The sequence below is a fragment of the Alnus glutinosa genome, chromosome 2 (genome assembly GCF_958979055.1).
Source record: "Alnus glutinosa chromosome 2, dhAlnGlut1.1, whole genome shotgun sequence".
Classification (NCBI taxonomy): Eukaryota; Viridiplantae; Streptophyta; class Magnoliopsida; order Fagales; family Betulaceae; genus Alnus; species Alnus glutinosa.
In genome coordinates this window covers 14,272,598-14,290,108 of record NC_084887.1, presented here as the reverse complement: position 1 = coordinate 14,290,108, position 17,511 = coordinate 14,272,598, and the positions used below count along the sequence as shown (strand labels likewise).

The 17,511-nt window shown below is 37.2% G+C and overlaps 1 long non-coding RNA gene across 1 annotated transcript; it reads left to right on the top strand.

The window, feature by feature from the left end:
- The first annotated feature begins 8,325 nt into the window (after positions 1–8,325).
- LOC133861217 (uncharacterized) lies at positions 8,326–12,326 on the top strand. The gene is made up of 4 exons (XR_009898977.1): positions 8,326–8,841; positions 10,203–10,231; positions 10,730–11,674; positions 11,746–12,326. It is a non-coding gene; the product is annotated as an uncharacterized LOC133861217 (long non-coding RNA).
- Positions 12,327–17,511: the final 5,185 nt, after the last annotated feature.

Below are 17,511 nucleotides of genomic sequence, written 5' to 3'. Positions count from 1 at the left end.
TGAGACATCAAGGGGGAGTATTTTATAACTGTGGTTTTTCTATATTCTGTTTACCCTTTGTCCTTTTGAAACAAAAAGGGGGAGTATTTTTATTTTTGGATTGGGAATGTATTTTTAAACCAGTCAAGTGATTTTGTCCTAAAATGGCCAAAGGTGGAGTTAATTAGTTTTGTTGGCTGCATTCTGTTGACAAAATCACTATTATGTAATGTTGCTGTTTTAACAGGGACGCTGTATATTTCAGAGTCTTCAAAGTATTTAGAGTTTATTTCTCTAATACGGAAAAGGCCTTATTATGACAAGTTTCAGTGTCACAAGCTTCAAGAAGGCTATTTCAGTGTTCCAGGAAGATTCAGTGTAGATTCTAACCCAGAAGAAGTCGGATTCTTTGTTTCCATCCAGACGGCCTAGTGAGGCATCCAGATGCCCATCAGTGTTGAGAAGCTTCTAAATGGTTCCAGTGTGCATCTGTCCAGATGTCATGGCAACACGTCTGGACGCTATTCAGAGTTCGAGAAGATTCCAGTTATCCTTTGCAAACACGGATTGGGAAGACAACTTGCATCTGTCTGGACACTAAGGCAACACCGTCTGGACTCAGTCCTTGATAAGGAAATTACGTGCAGACAATTTGAAATCGTCTGGACTCTAGAGCAACACCGTCCAGATGCGCCCTTAATATGGAGAGTATGAAGCGCGTTATGGAAAGGTGGTTGCAGTTATCCGTCCAGACACACTCAGCTTTCGTCCGGACGTGGCCTAGAGAAGTTCATCTCATACTAGACTTAGGTTTTTCTTAAGCCTATAAATAGAGGACTCTAGGCATGTAAAAATTATGAATTCAATATTAAATTCTTCTGTACTTAGAGATGGTGTTTAGGTAGAAATTGTGAAGATCTGCTAGCTCTCTAAGGGTTGTCCAGTGTGTGACTTGCTCATGTTGAAGTCTATCTTAGGGAGGAGCCCTAAGGTAAAGGAATCCGTTGAAGACCCTTTCAAGTAAGTGACTTGGTTGGGAGGCGTTCACGTTGGGTTATATGTCAAAGTGCAAGATATGATCGCTGCATAAGGGTATGTGAGTGTTACTGTCTTTGTACTAACTTTACAGGCACGGATTGGGAAGATAGCTTGCATACATCTGGACTCCAGGGCAACACCGTGCAGACGCGGTCCTTGATAAGGAAATTAAGAGCAACCAATTTGCAACCGTCCTGACCCTAGAGCAACACCGTACAGACGCAGCCTTAATATTGAGAGCATGAAGCCTATTATGGAAAGGCAGTTGCAGTTATCTGTCTGGACCCACTCAGCTATCTAAATAGTGGAATTCCTGAGTTTGGCTGCCCAGGAGTGATTTTTCTCTTAATTGAGTTTCCGCTTCGTTAACAAAATATCTGTCTCATTTAAATTCCGCATTTAGATATTTTGTTACACATTGTACACACACACAGTTAAATTAGAAGTCTATTTATTTTTCAGTATTCTTCTAAATCTAGAAGAAATTTAATCAATTTTAAGGATATTCGTCTAAATGGTTATCATGTTGAAACCACTAATAAAGGCAATGACAAATATCTTTTTATTACTTCAAAAATTTTGGTCCAAAAGCTCATATTGCAAAAACGGTCTACTTTCTCTTCCGGGTTGTATTATACAACAATTAGAACAATTGAATCACATGTTGTGATGCACCAGAAGTGCTCTAATCCAAAGATATTTATGCTTTGGCATGATCGTCTTGGACATCCGAGAACAATTATGATATGTCAAATAATTGAGAACTCACATGGACTGTAATATCCGAGATATTAATTAAATATTTTAAAATGTAAAATTAGAATAATTAAATGATTAGAATTAGTAAAATGTCGAGAAAACGCTTAGAAAATACTTTAAAAAACACGTTGGGTCAAGTTCGGGTGTGAAAGAATGCCCAAATGGACATTCTGGTTGCACTGTTTGCAAGCCGTCAGGATCCTCTTGCAAACGCTAAGGTCACCGTTCATTGGCCATCCAAACACTCTAAGGGATGGTGAAGTTAGTAGGTTTGCGTTTGCAACCCGTCCAGACGCTTATGCAAATGCTCGAGGCAAAAAGTCCTTGTTCGCAACTCGTCCAGACGCTCTTAGGAACACGTAATGTAATAACCCGAATTTTAAATAGTGTTTTAAGAGTAAAATCTAGATGATAAACACATAGAAAATGCAAGAGGACGTGTAGAAAACACTTAGAAAATCCTAGAAAAGGAGTTTCTGGGCTGGTGTCCAAATGCTTGCTTATCCCATCCGGACGACCTAGATTGAAAGTTCATGTTCGCAGCTCTGTCTGAACGCTCCTGCGAACACTAAAACTTGAGAGGTCCTATTCGCAGGGCTGTCTGAACGCCCTTGCGAACACCTACGACTTCTAGTGAGCACGTCCAAATGCTCACTTATCCCATCCGAACGGCACTGGAGATAAATGCGGATATGAGCCCTTTTGGCTCATTTTATCTGAATCTCTCTCCCACCACACGATTTTCTCAAGGGTTTTTCATAGAAAAACCTTGATCTATGAAGATCCAAGAGTCCAAAAGTCAAATCCGACTTCGGAAACGTGATCTACGCATGTGGATCTACGTTTTGACCGATCATTTTGAGGTAAATCACTAAATTCATGTGTTTGGAGAATTTTGGGTGAAATCCTGTAAATGTGAGTTTAATCCTCAATATTCTTTAGGTGTTTGACTATTTGGAGCTTGCTAGAGGCTACCCAAACCTTGGGTATTGGTTTGGTGAACTTTTGGTAAGTTTTTTGTCAAACCCTAACTTACAGGTACTTTGTTTAACTGTGGTTTTGTGAGCTTAACCCTAAGGAGATACTTATGGGTTAACATTATTGTGGTTGAGTTAGTAATTAGAATTTTATGGATAATTTAATAATGTAGCCTTGAGCGATTCAAAGTGCTACTTAGAGTAATTATTGTTTAGAATACTAAATAGTGCAATGTGTTGTGTTTTTAACAGCACCTTGTGGGTTGATCTAGGAGTTCATTGGGAAATTATTGTACAAGCAGCCTAAGGTGAGTATTCCACTCACTGAGGAAAAGTTACTTTTTACGTATTTTATAGAAATGAAATAATATGTGATTTCCTTACTGAACCGACGTTATGTTGAAATTTATGTTTTGGATGATTTAAGTAGTTTCTAGTATGTTGAAAATTATGCCAATGATATTATTACAAATTGAATTATGTGTGTGAAGTGTGATTTGAATAATGTTTTAAATGTTTGACTGCCTGCTATGGTGGGGAATTAAATGTATGTATTTGATGCCTGCTGCGGTTGAAAATTTAAGTTGCAAATTGTTTAAGAAAATGACATGTTGAACTATTTATGTTTTATGAAGAAAGCATGTGTTAAAAACATGATCATGAAATTAAATGTATAGTATTTGAACATGAGCATTGAGCATAAACAAACTATTGGGGGACCTACGCCCCAGGGTACCTGGCAGATATTATTGGGGGATCTAAGTCTCATGGTATTTGTCAGGGAGGCAAAACTAGTATTGGGGGACCTAAGCCCCATTGGAACACCAACAGAGAACAACAACAAGCATGCATAGCATTGTTTTTATATGTGTGATGTTTTCATGATATGATATATAATAGTTTTATGCTAAACATATTGGTATACATATGAGTCTTAATGGGCAATAACATATGTATATTTCTATCGACCGGATGCATGGTTTAAAGGCATTGAGCTTTAACGTACATGGATGTTTACATTGCTCAGAATTGGAAAATGTTATGTCTTTGTATAGATAGGCGAACTGTCATTTTTTCATCAACAGAGACATGCTTGTATCTCAGAGTCTTACTCCAGTGCATGCATGATTGAACTGTTGTATCAAAGGCACTAAGCTTCAATGTACCTAGATATGGCATTAACCATTTTTTAGCAATGCTAAGGTCTTTGTATAGTTAAGTAAGATGCCATTGTTTTATTGCTTAAGGCTTATGTGTATGCATGAATCCATAATGGAGTAGCCATGTGCACGTATTTCTAAGCTCAATCAAAAGTAATGTACTGTAGTTGGGTATATATGTAGAAGCATCCAAGGTGGGATGTCTCGAACTTCTATATATGTTCACAACTTCATAGTATGCTTTATCGTTTTCTAAAAGTCAGTGTTTACTTTATCAGCTACATGTGATTTCAAGAAAAGAATTTCATAAAAATTGGTAGTTGTTATTGCACACGTAAGATAAAAAGAAAAGTCAATTCTTTGCAAAACTCAGTGACTTTTATACTACTGGGGTCTCGGTATGTTTAATACTGAGACGGTGAACTCATTGTTTCACCTTTACGGATGTGGCTACCACCACAACCGTATAGATGCTACTCCTTTGGTTGCAAGTACATTAGATATGGATGATGATCCGGTGGCGTTGTATCTGGGTTATTACGACTGAAGCCTACCATAACAATAGTGATGTATTGGACTATGGGGTCTTATATTTTGTATATGGCTTATGACCTGCGTGTCACTTATTCTTTTATGTATCCATTCTTTTGGTATATGATGTAAATGTTGTTAAGCCTTAAACAGATAGACTATTGATAGTTCTTTTGTATAAACAACAGGTTATGTTATAGATGTGTTTTTCTGGTATGATTATGATGGTATCATGACATATTCCATTGTTAGATATAACTCTGATTATCAGGTACATGTTATGAGGCACGTGCCATATGTTGGCTGAGCGACATGTAGTCGTGCCACTATAAAAATCCATTCGTATGTTTTCAAAAAAAAAAAGGGGGGGTCGTCACACATAAGTCTGAGGTTCCGTTCGCAACACGGTCTGGACACCCTTGAGGACGCTTGTGATTTAAAATGCGCACATCCAGGCTCTCACTTGACCCTCCGGAAGGTACTTGAGAATATATGCGAGAATGAGTTTATTTAGCTCATTTCTCCGATTTCTCCACTCTCTCTCACGATTTTCCCTTGGGTTTTCAATAGGAAACCCTTGATCAACGATTATCCAAGCCCCAACCTCAAATCTAACCTCGGAAACGTGATCTACAAAGTCCAATCTACGTTTCTACCGATTGGTTTGAGGTAATTTTGTAAACTCTTGTTGTTTGAGATTTTGGGTTGAATCTTGAAGTATTTGAGTTTAATCTTTATTTTTCTTTAGGATTTTCACATTTTGGAGCTTCCTAAACATTCTCCAAGTGTTGGGTTGCATTTGGACGAATTTTGGTAAGTTTTCCAAAACCCTAGCTTTTTAGGTATATGTTAAAGTTGCAATTTCTAGTGTGTAACCCTAGGTAAATCTTATGGGTTAGTATTTATTGTTGTTGGCTTGTCAAATGGAACCCTAGAAATTCTATGACTTTTTTATGGGTCTAGCTCTTAAGCGATTTAAGAGCTAATAGTAAGTCTAGTGCTAGAAATACTAAGTGTTGTGCAATGTGTAATTTTACACTGGCACATTGTGTGGAGTTGTCTAGGAAACCTAGTGAAGCCCAATATCCGCGCAGCCAAGGTGAGTATTTTACTCACTAAGAAACCGAAGTATTTTTATGATTAATGTATTATGGAATAATTTGTCAAGCCAATGATATTTTTGGATGATTATATATGTTTGAACTTACTTTCAATATCTAAAAGAAGATGAGAAAATATTATTGATATAGTTCATGTGATAAGGAAGATAAATAGGAATTGATAGTAAGATATGAAAATGGGAGTATAATTGAGATAGATTTGAAGTATTGTATTGCCTACTGTTGTTGTGATATAAACTATGCAATTGTAATTGAGTAAATGATAGGTTGAGTTAAGATAATGAGTTGTTAACCTATGTATAAGAACATGTGGTTTGGAATGTGTAAACATAATGCATGACTGATATTGAATTGTGAAAAGAACATGGGTTATGATGATTTGCATGTGACATAGCATGGACACGGAGCACAGACAGTGTTGGAGCACTTGCATAACAAAATCATATACACGGAACAAGCCCTTGGGGTTGGAGTCTCTTGGGTGGAACAGGTGTAAGTTCAGTGGGTTGTAGCTCCTTGCATCAGAAACTAGTCTTGGGGTTGCAGCCTCATGGATAAGGAACGGCCCCTTGGGGTTAGAGCCTCATGGGCGGAGAATAGGAGGTTGGAGCCTCAGAAACAAGTCAGAAGGTTGTAGCTCCTGACACCAGTAAGTTGTAGCTCCTGAGTACGGAATGAGCCCTTGGGATTGGAGCCTCAATAGGTGGATCAAGTGTAAGTTCAGTGGGTCGTAGCTCCTGGCATCAGAAACAAGTCCTGGTGTTGTAGCCTACAGGCAAAGAAACATAAACGAAACAACGAGCATGCATAGCATTGTGATGTTTGATTGATTTTGCTAGATGTGTAGCGCCCCATATTTTAAGTCAATAAATAAAATGTCTTAAATTAGAATTTAAAACTGAATAAAATAGACAAGTCTAGAATTGACATTTGATCCACAAGACTCGAAGCTCAAACGACTTAATATTGTAGGAAACAATATTCACATTCAGCTATTAATAAAATACATGGCTTTAAACACGATATGTTAAACCCCAATAAATAATAAGGAATATATAAATATTTATGAAAATAAATATTCCTTAGTCTTATTATTTATAAACCTTGATTTTATAAATAAAGAATAATATTATTAGACTCTAATAATATTACGGGATTATTAAATAGACAGACTGAATTATTCAGTGAACTAATTGATATAATAATATTATTATGTAATATATATATATATATATGTGTGTGTGTGTGTGTGTGTGTGTGTGTGTGTGTGTGTGTGTGTGTGTGTGTGTTTGTAATTGGCCACATTCTGTTGGACAAAATCACTTCTTTGTAAAGATGCTTTTTAACAAGGATTTCGCTATTCAGAAGTGCTTCCAGAAGATTCTGCACAGTTTGCAAGTCAAAAAATTCGGTTCCCTGCCAGTCGTCCAAACGACGTGACATACCGTCAAGACGCCCATCTATCAAAAGCATCATCCGTCTGGACCTTCCTCTGTGTCGAGAAGATTCGAACTGCTCCAGCTTGCATTCGTCTAGACGACTCTCAGTGTTCGACAAGCTTCAGAATTTCTTTCCAAAACACAGTTATGGGAAGATTGCTGCAACCGTCCGGACGACATGGATTCCCGTCCGGACGCGCTCATCCATAAGGCAAGTATCACATTCAAATCCAGATGTCCAAACAACTGTCCTCATCGTCCGAACTCGCGAGCATCAAATATGGAAATTGCGTGCATCAGAACAACCGTCCGAACGACCATCCCTTTGGTCAGGACGAGCGAAGCCTTAGTATGGAAATTACTTGCAGCGAAAGTGCGATCGTCCGGACGACAGGTTACCACCGTCCAGACGCAGCTCAAAAACAAGAAAGAATTTCAGCGAAATTTTCAGAAAGCCAATCGCACAGTTGTTCGTCCGAACGCCCTATGACCACCGTCCGGATGGCGCCTAGGTTTTATCAAGCCAGACGCTCATTTGAACCCTCAGCCTATAAAATAGAGGTCCCTAGGCTTGAGAACAACAAAAATTCGGTATTGAATTCCCTTAGTGCTTAGAGAGTTATATTGTGAGATTATTGAGCTGAGATGTCTCTCTTAAGTCGTTGTTGTGTGTGCTGTTGTTGCGCTAATCTGAAGTCTATCTTAGGTGTTGGCCCTAAGGTAAAGGATTCTATTGAAGACCCCTTCAGGTAGGAGACCTGGTTGGGAGGCGTTCGTGTTGGGTTACACGTTAGAGTTCAAGGTACGACCACTGCATCAGGGGTATGTGAATGCTACTACTTTGTAATTAGTCTTGTCTTCTGAATAATGAATATCCTGGGTTTGGCTGCCCCGGAGTGGTTTTTCTTATATTAAGTTTCCACTTCGTTAACAAAAATTCTTTTGTCTTTTAAATTCCGCATTGTTATTTTGTTAACACTTTGAGCACACACACACACTTACTTTGTTTTAGAAGTCATTTCAATTTTTCAATATATATATATATATATATGGTGTTAAAATATTATTGAGATAATATTATTAACAATGAAATGAACTAGACTCAAAACGAACTTATATTATAATCTTAATGAGTTAGATTTAAATGGTAAAGATCCGATGTGAAAATATCTATGAGAAAAATATACGGTAAAAATGTAATTAATAAATTTTAAATAAATATCTGCAAATTAACTCAGGTTAATAAAAGTCATCATTGCATTTGATGACTCACCCCTGTGACTCATTCTCACGCTCAGCTTATATAACTATACATCCCTCATGTTTGAACGCAGCCTTCCTTCTTACTTATTTTTCTTCCTTCTTCCTCTTTTCTCTTTTCTTCTTTTATCTTCTTGAATATTCCTCTATCTCGGTTCCACCCGAGAGACACAAGAACGAGAGAGATGAGAGACAAAGACGGAGAGATAGTTGAGAGTGAGAGATGAAATCGAGAGAGAGATCGAGAGACTGATAGAGAGATGAGACTTGAGTGAGAGATCGGGAGATGAAGGGACAGATCCGAGAGATTCTGATCGGAGGGAGAGGAAGATCGGACCCGATCTTCCATGGTCGCCGGTAGGTCGACTCCGGTGATGCCTAGGACCCGATTTTCTGGTGGATCGTCTTGCAACTCATGAGACTCGTTGACCCGAGACCCGAGGGCTTGAAGGCTGATTTTCCGGTGGTCCAGTGAACGATTTCCAGCGACTTCTGGAACTGATTTTCGGCGATTCCATAGTGATTTTTCGGTGACTGTTTCGGTGGTTTCCCTTTGCCTAAATAGAAACTCTCAAGGGTAATTTCTTATAACCTATTTTGATTTATTTTGGGGTAATTAAATTGATGAGGTTTAGGTATTTCACTCTTGATTGGATTATTGTGGGTTGATTTTGATGGGTTAATGGTTGATGGTGTTTAGACCTTCCGATTCCCTGCTTTTGGCCATGTGATGGTCAGGTGTACATGTTGATTTTGGGTCCCTGATTTTGGTTAGCCGATTAGTGTGCTTTAGCCGTGAGTGTGTGTTTGTGTTGATGGTTTTGTGAATTTTATATCCCCTGTGTTGACTGAGTTTCTATATATGGTTTTTACATTTTGGCCGATTGTGTTGGTAGTAGCTATAAGAGTGATTGGGGTTGTGTTCTTGTTTGTTGTTTGATCGGTTGGGCTCTGTGAGGTTGCTGTGATAATGGGTATTCTGATTTGGGGTATAATCAATCGTTGATGGAATTTTTGGGTAGAACATGTGTATATGTGCTATTTTGGATAGCTAATTAGTGTGTTGATTTTTAGTTGATAAATTGTGGATTTGAATTCCCTGTTTAGTTGTGTTAATCGATTGATTTATGGATATTTTGAGAAGTTGATATTTTGTTGATGGATTGTTCTTGTTTAGTGGGCATGTTAACTGACTGTGGGTATTTTTCTGTTTGGCTGAATCCCTGTGGTTTTGGAGTTTAGTCTTCTGGTTAAAAATACCTTGGGATGACTTGCAATTTTCTGTTTTGGCTGATGGGTCTATGTTTTAGGATTTGGGTATGTATGTTAACAATAGATTTACTAAAGTGTTGGATCAAGCTCTATGTTTTAAAGTGTGTTCTGATTTGGTGTTGGGATAGAACTCGTGTGTTTGGAGCTTGGTACCCTCTGTGCTGTGTGATTATGGATGATCGAATTTGGATATAGAAGATTTTGGCTGGACAGTGATGTGTGTGTGTGTGTCACGGCTGAGCCTTGATGGGCGATATGTTTGGCTTAATGTATTGGTTTATGTATGGTTCGGTTGATTAAGTATGTTTTTCTGAGTTTAATTATGTAATGTATTGCTTTGGATATTATTGTCATGGCTTTTAAATTGGCTAGGTATTGATTTTATGTTGTAAATCAAAGATAGAGATGTGATGTTAAAATTAATATTAAGACTAAAACATGTTATGTTAAGTGTTTATAGATATAAATGGCTTTTCAAAGTAAAATGGTAAATATATCTCTATGTATAAAAAATAGGATTCATGTTTAGACATGACTTGATGGGTGATAATAATGATGTCCTATGAATGTATATATATTGTGTGATTAAGCTTCATGTTTAGGCATGAATTTCTAAAAGAGAAATGATATTGACCTTCTATGCACATGTACATGTATTTGATGCAGATGATGAACTGAGACTGCACAAAAGGGCTGTAAGTATAAAATACTTACTGAGGGTATTACTGGATTTCAATAATGTTGTGTTTATGTTTTATTTTAATTGGATGTGTGTGAATGATTATTGCATACTGTGAATAATGAACTTAATAATATTTGGAATAAACGGATCCCAAAGGTTCATGATAGAGATGTGCTTGAACCAAAAACCATCATAATCACATTGATTGGAACGGCTCTCAAAGTACTAGAGGAGTGAGGTCTCTGATAGTATGGAAATATGTTAATAAAAAGTAATGTAGGGGGAACATGCCCTGAGGATTGCCGCTTGTCGGGGAACGGCCTATGCGAGAGTTGAGTGAAATAATTATATTGAACTGTGTAAGACTCTGCATATAAAACTGTCATCTCATCATTGTGTTATCTCTGTCCTTAAATAACGCATAATACATTATGTTATTGAATGACAGTTAACTCACTTATGGAACTATGGGATTGTGGTAATAACCACCATCTAATAAATGATTGCGCAGGTTTCGAAGATTATGGATTGGATTAACTGCTAGTTTAAGAGATCTAGAGCTAATGTACTTAGGTTCCATTTCTTTGTAATTATTAATGTTTGTACTATTTTGCATGTAACATGTTTATTGATTTACTTGTATGTAGTAAGTTTCCATGCATGCTTTCGTGTCACATTTGACACGTGTTTCTTTGTAATTATTGTGAAGGACTTTTAATGAATGTCTTGAGGAATTTCTCTTAGCTCAATGTATTGTGTTATAAATCCCAAGTCTTTATGTAAAAATTGTATTCTGTTGGTATTTTTATAACTCTGATGACGTCTAACGTCACGTGCAAAAATCAAAATTTTCACTTACGTCTTTTTGTAAAAGGCGGGTCGTTACAAGATGTATTGGCATGCCTATTGATGAGTGTCAAATATTGTGTATTTAAACTCCTTAATTTACATTAATTAATCATTTAGCTTTGTTATTTTTTAATGTTTTTTGTTAGTTTTGTGTCTTAGTGTTTTTATAGGTGACCGAGAGAAAATGATGGTTTTTATGTGGAATTGCAAAGAAGCGGAATTATTTTTCAGAGTCGGGTTAATTTTTACCCAAAACTTCAAAGCTTCGGAGCAAATTTGGAAATAATGATTTTTTATTTTTATTTTTTTTTAATTAAAAGACACGTGTGTGTTGCGCAATGGAATTTTTAGTTTGGCTAATTAAGAGCCGAGAAGCTAGCACCGACTTGCATCAATCGAAGAAGACACGTCCTTCCTTAGAGAGCAGTCGAATCCATGCAATACCTGGCAACAAGATTCTTTCCTTAATGAATTCAATTCAAAAACTGGACAGCGGCAACCAACAAAGAGACAGCAACAAATCCTGGTACAACGTGGAGATGCAGCAGCCAAGACACACGTACAAGGAAAGAAGGCCATAAAAAGGCTTCTAAAGGCTGGCTTCAACGTAAGACGTGACCTGGTGGCAGACCAAACCACGTCCAAAAACATCACTGACTTACGTGCTTCCCATAACAGGTCTAGGCTTGCCAGCAAAGAGAGTTTTCCATACTTGGGCTACAGGAAGGGGCGCAACACGTGATTTCTCTCCATATATGGACCGAATAAGAGTTGTTTACACCTGTAACCACGCATGGACATAATTTCTTTCCACCTGCAGTAGCTCTTCAATTGATTTTCTTTCCTTAAGAAGAATCAGCCTTAGACACACATGGAAAGCTAGGCAGCACCGAATCAACATAATCATGGGTCTCCTTAGGAGAGCAGCAACGTGGATTCCATGAAGTGCTCCTCTCTCCATAATTGAAGATATGTGATGGACAGCAAAGAGTTGCACCAAATAAGACCTAGGACTTGGGCTATATATATTCTCTCTTTTCTCTTGTAAAAGGTGTGGAGGGTGAGAGGCGCAAGCCTGCAGCCACACCAAGACATGTAGAGTTTGCAAGTTTCTTTTATGTTTTTAATAAAATTTAGTTTTTTATTTTTATCCATGAGTAACTAGTTTTTTTGCAACTAAGGTTGAGGATGAAACCTCACCTTTGAAGAGCAACAATATTTTCATGAGAGTTTATGCTATTCGATTTTATTGGGTTTAATATTTCTAATGTTCTACTTCTTTTCAATTATTGAGATGAATTCTTGGATATCTATTGTGATTTCTGGATACATGTGATGATTTGAGATAAGTCTCATTTAATTGATTGCTTGGATTTTTCATTTATCAAAACATTGGATATTCATTGTGTTTCGTTCTATGGATACATTTGATGATTTGGTTTAAACCGGATATCTTTTGTGATTTGTGGAAAGAATGGATTCAGTGAATGATTTAATGAATTTTTTAAGCATAGTAGAACATACATAAGATTTGAACGGTGAGAACTTCGGATATGTATTCATAACCATGAGAATATGTTGCTATGATTTAGTGGGTGTGAATTCCAAAACCTCATTACTTTTTTTCTTTTGTTTTGTTTTCATTTATTTTAGCTATGTTTTCTTTTATTCAAAAAAAAAAAAATACAAAATTTGGAACTAGGTTAAAATATAATTAGTTTAAATAGAAATCTATTTTTGCAACACAATTCCCTATGGATTCGACCTCGCACTTGCACATACACTATATTACAAACAATTCATGTGCTTGTGAGTATTAAAATTTCCACATCACTTATGTTTCCTGGTATGGGATGGGGAACATATGTATAGTGATATTCGGCTGGTTTGTATGGCATACTATAAGATGACGTGTATTTGGGAGTGTATGTAGTACATGGATTCCCTAAAGGTCCAGAATGTCATGTATGCATGTGCGACTGAGTACTGACATTGAGTAGATTTCAGGAGATGGCATGTGTTAGGTGTTCATACAATACGTGCGTCCCAAGAAGTACAGAGCATTATGTGTTCACGTATGACCGAAGTATGACATTGAATGGATATTGATGTAAGATTTTGGAATGTATATATGCACGTATTCCCCTAAGGTATGGAAAAAATGCATGTGTACATTGCCGAGCTAGTATGTCAATTACTTCTTTATGATACCATGTTTGGCAGTGTGCGTATATTAGGATTCCCCAAAGGTATGGATGACTCATATGCGTATAAGGCCGAGACGTAGTGTCAACTATGTCTTAGATGCTCATGTATGCTTGCACTTCCCCAAAGGAACGGAAAGCTTGCGTATGGGAATATCTGAGTCATATGATTTATTATTATGTATTGTTCTGTGAACCAATAATCATGGTTTACTTTATCAGCTAAAAAACCTTTTATAAACTCATCATTCCACAGCTAGCCGTTATTGTAAACATATGGTAGAAATATAATGGTTGGCTCACTGCGAAAACCAGTGAGTATTATACTGCTTAGACCTCAGTTTTATAGCTGAGATGGTGAACTCATACTTTAACCTATAAGGATATGGTTAACCCCACAACCGTGCAGATATTGATGCTTTGGCTACAGGTGTAGCGGATGTAGGAGATGACCCCGTACAACAATATTTGGGATATTGCGACTGAAGCTCGATGCGACAATTGTAATGTGATGAACCATGGGTTGTCCACGTCTTTTGTAGTTATTTTTGTATATGGCTCGTGTCTTACGTGACACATGTATTGTTAAGCCATCCTTTTTGGTATGTAAACAATGTAATGCTTAAAAGCCTTAAACAGATAGATGTTAAATGGCTCTTTGTGATTAACATTTATGTTATAGAAATGTTTTTCCGCTATTCAGATTATGTATAATTGAATGTTCCGCTGCATAGATGTAACTCTGAATATCAGGTATATGTTATGGGACGTATACCACATGTTGGTTGAGCAACAAATAGTTGTGCCACTGTGATGACTCATTTATGTTTCAAAAAAGGAAAAAAAAAAAAAAAAAAAAATGGGTCGTCACATGGACATCCCTTAAAGAACCAAGAGATTCCCATTATCATTGTTCTCAAGGTAACCTTGTTATTAAACCATCCCCTTCTAACGTAACTGTTGAATCTTTATCATTTTTACAAGAATTTAAAGGAATATATGTGGGCCGATTCATCCTCAATGTGAGCCATTTAGATATTTTATGGTTTTAATAGATGCATCAACTAGATGGTCACTTGTTTGCATGTAGGGGTGTAAACCAGCTGAGCTACTCGTGAGCTTACTTAGGATCGCCTCGATTAAACTCAGCTCATGCTCGAATTGATTATTAACTGAGCCGTTCGTGAACACAAAATTATGCTCGATTATTAAACGATACAAACTCGCATAAACTCGGCTCGACTTGGTTAATGTTCGTGAATCCGCTCGTACAAGGATCGACTCGATTATTAAGGCTCGACTCGTGTGTGTGTGTGTGTGTGTGTGTGTGTGTGTGTGTGTGTGTGTGTGTGTGTGTGTGTGTGTGTGTGTGTGTGTGTGTGTGTGTGTATAGTATGTTATTTATTAGGGAAAATCTATGATAAATCCCTAGGTAAAGGAGTGATTTCACTTTTTAATTTTGGAAATTAGATGCCTAGGTTTTTGATTATTGTGACAACCCATTTTTTTTTATACAAATATAAATGGTCATCACAGTGGCACGACAATATGTCGCAAAGCCAACATATGGTACACACACCATAATATGTACCCGATATTCAGAGTCAACATCTATGCAACAAAACATATATAAACATAATCTGAATAGCAGAAAGCACATCCATAAACATCAACTATTTAAAATACAAAAGAGCCATACAAAAGTCTCTCTATTTAAGGCTTATCAATATAATAATTACATACTCAAAGGACTGACTCTACAAGTACATGTGTCAAAAGCGACACGAGCCATATATAAAAGAATAGAAAATGATGGACAACCCATGGTCCAACTATTACAACCGTCATGGTGAGCTTCAGTCATAATATCTCAAGTACTATGCTACGGTGTCATCCTATACATCTGTTGTACCTGCAGCCAAAGTATCAATGTCTATATGGTTGTGGTGTTAGCCACATCTATATAGGTGAAGGAATAAATTTACCACCTCAGCAGTATAAAACTCACCAAGTTTTCGCATAGAACCGACATTTCATTTTATCATTCATTTACAATAACAGCTACCAGTTTGGTTATGAAAATCCTTCCATTGAAATCATATTGTAGCTGATAAGGTAAACACTGATATTTCAGAAACACATAAAAGTATACTATGTAGCTATATATATATATATATATAAAAGCATTCTAATCTACCGCTTAGAATTGCATATATACAAGCTCATCTACAACATATTACTTTTAAATTATGTGACTCAGCCATACACGTATATAAGCATTCCTGCTTGGGAAATACTAGCATACAAGTACGACTACGTAGAAAGCACAAGGCATCAAGCACAGCTATACAAAGATAAAGGCATTTCCAAATTCTGGGAAACGCAAGTATCTCAGCACAATCAAGCTTAGTACCTTTAAAAGATCTTATGTCGTCTAGCCGAATAGAAATATACATATGCTATTTCCCATTAAGACTCATATACATATTAATACGTCTAACATGAAAACTAATACATATAGTCATGAAATCATCTTAAAACATCATAAAACAATGTTATGCATGAAATCAATATACATTTTGACTCTTCTTTATATGTTTGCGTATTTTTGACAAGCTATCTTACTGTTTTCTCAGGTTTAGATACATGTGTGTACTGAATTCTTGTTGAAGTCCTAACCTTGTTATCTTCCTTTGTTTTTTTTTTTTCTTTGGAAATGTTTGGTTATGGTTTTTCTCTAATACTCTATTTACCCTTTATCCCTTTGAAACAAAAAGGTGGAGTAGTTTTTGTTTGTTTTTGGACCGGGAATGTATTTCCAAACCAGTCAAGTGTTTTTTTTTTTTTTGTCCCAAAATGGCCAAATGGGGAGTTTGTTAGTATTTTATGCTGGCAACATTCTGGATGACAAAAACACTTGATGTAATGGTTGCATTTTAAATAGGCTTATCGGTTTATTCAAAGTCTTCAAGTTATATGGACAGTGTTCGTTTCAAGCCATCTGACTAGTCACAAAGCTCTAGAAGATGTCCATGAAGACTCCATGCATTTTCCAAGTCAGATCAACCGGTTCCTGTGCAATCGTCTGGACAGGCCTTTGAAGGCGTCTGAATGCCCCCTCAGTGTCTAGAAGCTTTACCGTTGAAGACGTCCGAATGTCAGAGTAACACTATCCGCACGCTAGGTCAAGCTTCTCCAATTTCTACACAGAGTTGGATTTCAATCGACACTATTTGGGAAGTTTCTACAAGACGTCCGAACGGCATGGCAACATGTCTGGACGCTACCAGTGTTCCAGAATATTCCGGGCTTCCTTTACGAATGCGAAAAGGAGTGACAGTGAAGACCGTCCGGACGCTCGGCCAAGCCATCCAGACGTGGTCCTATTATGGGAAGAATTGCGCTATTCTAGAAAGGCAGTCGTAGAAGACTGTCCGGACGAGGCTAACTTCCATCCGGACTCTCCACAGCCAGAGTCCGAATTTACTTAGAATTAGATTTTCTCAAACTCATTGCTGAGAGTTGCATTAAAGGCTTTCCCTCTTTGTTTCTTCAGATTTGCACATTCAGTCCTGATGTGCCCAAAACCAGAACATTCGAAGCACTGGGGACCCCTCGGATCTTTTTTTTCTGCTTCTTCTTTATCGGTTGTGTAGGGAGCCTTTCTTAATCTGTTAGAGAACTTCTTCTTGAGTTTATTATTCTTCATAAAACGCTTGAAGTTCTTGGCTAACATTGCCACTGCATCTTCATCAACATCGGAGTCTTCGTCAGATGAGACTATGGATTTCTTCTTGGATGCCTTAGATGCCTTGAGGGCAATTGTCTTTACCTTTCTGACCGGAGGTAAAGAATATTCGTATGTCTGAAGAGATCCTACCAGCTCTTCAATCTTGATCTCCTTCAGATCTTTGCTTTCTTCTATTGTTATCACCTTAATCCTAAAACGCTCAGGCAAAGATCTTAGTATCTTTTGGATGAGTTTTACATCCGAGATTTGCTTCCCAAGACTCACCATCGAGTTTCTTAGGTCGTTAATCTTAGTATAGAACTCCCCAAATGTCTCATCTTCTAGCATCTTAATTTCTTCAAATTTAGAAATCAACATTTGAAGTTTGGTAGATTTTACTAGTTTTGTTCATTCATATGTTGTTTCTAGAATTTGCCATGCATCTTTAGCAATTTTACAATTTGAAATTCTTGCGAATTCAGATGGTAAAAGTGCTTGACATAGTGCATA